Below are 5,398 nucleotides of genomic sequence, written 5' to 3' on the forward strand. Positions count from 1 at the left end.
AAAAAAAAAAAAAAAAAAAAGTAATAATTGAAACTACTTTACCAATTACTTTCCTTAAATTAACACTAATATTAAATTATATAATGTAAATGAATTATCCTGATAAGAACCCTAAAAAAATTATACAACTTTTATATAATCATTGAGTATCCTTAAATTTTCACTGCTCAATATTCTCTTGATAAGGTTTTGAATTTACGTTTGAAGCTAATTAGAAATTTCCTAGTTTATTAAAAAAATAATCAAAAATGTTTTAAACTATTAATGGTTCTTTGAAGTATTTCCCTGTTATATTAGCTCCTGTATTACGAATAGTGTTTCGGACTGTGTAATAAACCTGTAATAAGAATAAAAATAAACTATCCCGTCGTAAAGTGAATAATAAAATAAGACTATAAATACTTGCGGGGCAAAAGTGAAATAGGATAATATACAAAATTTCCTGTAGTACACTGGCAAATGTTCCCACATCCATTGCTTCCCCCGCATAAGTTATGTCTACATAAAATAATGATTAAGTACTAAGGGTGCAGTTGAGCTCAAACGTTCCATCAAGAACATCACCATTGTATAATATTTAAAATTAAACTTTATCCATAAAATATTAGGATTATCTCTTCATAATAGTAAAACTACTACATAAGTGTAATTCATTGATCATCTGTGATATCTTTTAGTAATTTTTCATCACACGGACTAAGACCTCTAACTCAATCGCTTTGTTAGTTGCAGAAGACGTCACCTGCGATAGCTTTGGCCCTGACCCTCTGACCCTAACTTGCCCCGTCTGCAAGAACCGAATCACTACATTAATCCACAGTAGCAGTACATGGAAGACACACGTAATATCAACTCTCATGTGTTTCCTGTAAGCATCTTATTGAAATACATTATACTAATATAGTATAAGTATGTGAACCTTTAGTAAAATAATTTTCCAACAGCCCTCTTCCCCACCACACTCCTAAACGACGTATAAGACGCTATTATTAAAAACTGTTTGGTAGAAAACTTTTTCTGAAAAAATAAATCCAACTATTTCTTAGGAAATAAAAATCGAAGAATAGTGTGTGCTGTTTCAATTTATGTATCTCTAAATACGCCAAAAAAAAAATCTTCATCCTCGTAAAATATGTAGATGCTCAATCTATTTCTCAGAAGCGTACTTCAATAACATAACCGCGAAAAGGATTTTCCACGTACTGAAGGACCCAATAGTAACGAAAACTACAACTACAAGCTCAAAGGTCTGGAAAGAACTCTTTTAACTTCTGATAGCCGAGATACAACCTTGTGGTTCTAAGAAGAAAAGAAGCCGCTGAAAAAGAAATTCTACAGAAAATTATTGAAAGAAATATGTTTCGGAAAAGATCCCCCCACGGAAAGGGGGAAAGATCACAAAGCTAAAGAAATAAAATTTGAAGAGCAGACAAAAGCAGCAACAGAAGTTTGTAAAAGATCACCGGAACCATCCAGTTTTTACCGGACTGCTGCCAAGACAAGGTATTGTGTTTTGGAGTGTCACAAAATCTGCTCATTGTATGGCCAGCAATATTTGTCATCTGCATCACCAATTTTTTAATTCGATGTCTTAACATACTCATATTCTGTGAGTGTTTGGAAAGAATTTGAGCTCAAATTACTACACAATATTTTTTTTTATTATCCTTCATACCCTGCATAAATGACAGATGTCAGAGGCTCTTGTGAGAATCTGCTACTACTAATACTTATGTATCTATTCACATTTTTACTTGAGGGCTTCGTACAATGTTTATGTCGAATTTCGTCAATATATTAACTGTTTTTGGGAGTATATTGCAGCAATGTGTTTTATTTGTATATACCTCATTCAATAATATTGGTCGTGTAAAGTGGGCTTTACGTTGTTTACAGTGACAGTTCGTCACTAATGATTAATAGGAATTTGAGGTTTTATAGCGAATCCGAGGTATGTCATGTCATATGTATTTGGTCATGAATTAGACATTAAATGTTTAAAGAACCTATTAATCATTACAAAATGTTTTATTAAGGTTAAGATATTGTATATATTTGTAGATATCTAACATTTGGATCTTAAATATTAAGGTGAGGGAGAAAACCAATTTATTAAAAATGTTTACTACCCAACTTCAGTGGGTTGCTTTATACACAGGATACTTATGACTAGTAAAGCAAAATTTTTTTTTAGTCCTACTAATATAAATAGTCACAGCATAAAATTTTCTAAATTGTCACATTATAAAAATGTTTGAACTATATGCTAAAGTTATATTTGAATATTTTTTTATTATTTATTATTTCTCCCCTTTCACATTTTAATTTTTTATCGTTCTTTAAATGAGTTTAATTTTTCCATTATCTTAATTCTAAAAAAATTCTCTCTTTTGTCTATCAAACATAAAAGTAAATTTAAGTCAAAAGCATAAAAATGATATAAACATTACAAATATAGTAAAAAAGTATATATACATAAAACCCAACATGGTCGTCTACATTTAAAAAGTATTAATATTTTTTTAAAAAACACTCTAACTTGCATACAAAGGTTAAAATAAAATAAATAAGTATATTAAGCTAAAAGTAATTTAATTTACTATTACAATTAATAAACACCACAGTTGTTGAACTCCCTCGTAATATTGGTGGTAAGGATGAAAGAGGATCTTGCATCAAAAATTAAATATATATTTAAAAATAAATTTGATCCTTTTTCTCTCAACTTTATTCTTTTTAAAACCTTCCAACGTTTCGACCCTCAGGTCATTTTCAAGGATACCTTTATTTTGTTGTCATTTTCTTTTTTAAAAATGCCGGCTAATTGCCTTTGTCCTATCTATAAATTCTTCTATATAATTCTTTCTTTAATTTTAATACTCTTACTAACCACTTCTCTTCTTTCTTTCATTTACATTTGGAAACCTTAAACAGAACCTACCTTCTTTTCAAGGTTTGCAAATGTAAATTGATGAAAAATGAATTTATAGATGGGACAAAGGCTATTAGCCGGCATTTTAAAAAAAGAAAATGACAACAAAATAAAGGTATCCTTGAAAATGACCTGAGGGTCGAAACGTTGGAAGGTTTTAAAAAGAATAAAGTTGAGAGAAAAGGGATCAAATTTGTTTTTAAATAAACTAAACCACTCTCAAACAAGAATATATTAATAAAAATATATATTATTATTTGTCCAACTAGCACTTTAAAAGACACTGCAGGGAGATTCTCTCTTTAACACGAATAATCGACAGTTGTTTTGTCAAAAAAAAAAAAAACCTACAGTAAGTTATAATAATGTTTAAGTCATTATTTGTAGTTTTATCTAATTTTGTATAGCTTCAAGTAGATCACTGTCATCAACTTATACTTGCTCATGAAATACAGTAAACGTAGGAAATCTTACTTAATCTTTGTTAGAGGAGAATAGATATTATTGGAGCAGATCATCATTTATATGAAAAATAAACAAGTTAAATAAAAATAGCTTTATTCCTTTATATCAACATGAACATGACAGTAGGTTACATGTATACAATTAGTAGTATGAACATTAAAATGACACAGTGAATTGTTCCAACATTGCATCAAATCTTACAATGAATAATGATGCGTATCCTTCATAATTTCAAAAAGAGTAACAGATAAATAAATAGTTATATGAAAAAAAAAAACCTAAGTACACACTGCTTATAATTCTGAACTGATAGGTGTTATCGGAGACATGTGGATACCGGTATTCGAAGTTGCTTGTGATACCACCAAAGTACCGATAGTCGATACTTTAACTAAAGTAGCAACACTCTGCTTTACATTAATCCAAATTCCAGGCATATGCAAACGATTAAAATATAAATTGCCTACACATGATATGCTAAAAACATTAAAAAATTTTATTTTATACCAGATCGGCCTGGTAGGCCTTACATGGTTGATATAACCATTACATTATATATAAATATTTTTTAACAGTTTATTATGGGGAATAAAATCTCGTTCAAAAGACACTCCTAACTATATACAATGTTATAATTAAAAGGAAAAAAAAGATATATTTATTTTATATATATAAGAATAATGCTTCCTAATAAAAGAGAAAAGTAAAATTCATAACAAAAAATAATGATATATGTAAACTTAACAAAAAATTTCCCTCTAATGGCTAAGAAATAAGTTAAATTGATAAAGGGACCAGAGAAGAGAAAAAATAAATAATAATAATAAGTAAAATAGAGGTAGTGTGAATAATGAATTAATAAACACAGAATTTATAACAGAATGTCCTACAGCAGCCTGGGCTAAAGCTATAAAGCTTCATTAATTTTTATATACAATCTCATTAAAGAGCCACTAATATGTTTAAGGAGATATGAAAGAACATCCCTTTATTAAAAGAATTAGAGTATAAAATAAGGGTATTCCGGTTTACGGATTTTTTTTTTTAAACTATATTAATTTCTTAAATAGATAAATATTTCGAATTGTGCTTTTCGTTACTACTAGGTTATGTGTGTTCATAACCTAGTAATGAAATTTTTTAACATAGGGCATTCCCTGAAGTTCTAAACAGAAAGCGGTATTCAAAATATTTTAATACGAGAGGTGCAGAGCAACTTTACTTGCCTGACAAACCACCAAATGTTTGATCCTTTTCTTAGCTCTATAGTTGATACTTTCAAAAATGTATTGCCCTTACATTCAGTGGCGCATGTGAAAGTAGAGAACTTGTTATGTCCAATAAGAGGTTGAAGAACAATGGATTATTTTTTTAATAATGATTTTTTTTTTTATATTTACCAGTTTCGTTCCAAAAAAAAGTTATTATACGCACCATATATAATATATTATCTCATTAATTTTTTTTATTAACAGGTGTTGTCCTTTCTGCCTCATCCCATACTTTGTGAATGCTTTTAAAACAGTCCAACATTTCTGCCCAGCTTGCGGACTCTTGTTAGGGGAATACAGGGGCTGATGAATTATCTTCGCCTAAAACTGCTGACGGTGGCCCGACCTCCAGTTACTTAGCAAAATCTGAGTAAATATTGCCGAAGAACGATATAGATTGCTCCGTAATGAATGGATTAATAAATTATTCAAAAGTACTGTTATGCCTTATTGATGCAATAATTTCGAAACTGTTCTTATCCGTTTATGAAATTATAGAATAGAAAATTATGTAAAATGTATTCATTTGACCGCTATGCATGTAGTAATGATGGATGATTCCAACTTATTCCAGTCAAATTAGACCCTTAATCATAACATTAAAGAATTATATGTGTGCACACCTACACGTACCAATGTGTTGTTTGGTATCACCAGTACATTATAGCTCTAAAAGTCCTAGAGTTTTTGGATGGAGGGATGCGAATGTGATAGTTCGGGGGGGGGAGAG

The 5,398-nt window shown here is 29.7% G+C and overlaps 1 non-coding gene across 1 annotated transcript in view; it reads left to right on the top strand.

Annotated features, from left to right (window-relative positions):
* The window catches only part of LOC106680772 (uncharacterized), a 16,001-nt gene extending 10,896 nt beyond the window's left edge, over positions 1-5,105 (top strand). Inside the window, exons 2-3 of the transcript XR_010844924.1 lie at positions 727-868; positions 4,873-5,105. This is a non-coding gene — a transcript (uncharacterized protein). The remainder of the gene's footprint in view (positions 1-726; positions 869-4,872) is intronic.
* The last annotated feature ends 293 nt before the right edge of the window (positions 5,106-5,398 follow it).

This window comes from Halyomorpha halys, unplaced genomic scaffold (genome assembly GCF_000696795.3).
Source record: "Halyomorpha halys isolate HHAL.00 unplaced genomic scaffold, Hhal_1.1 Scaffold286.1, whole genome shotgun sequence".
NCBI lineage: Eukaryota > Metazoa > Arthropoda > Insecta > Hemiptera > Pentatomidae > Halyomorpha > Halyomorpha halys.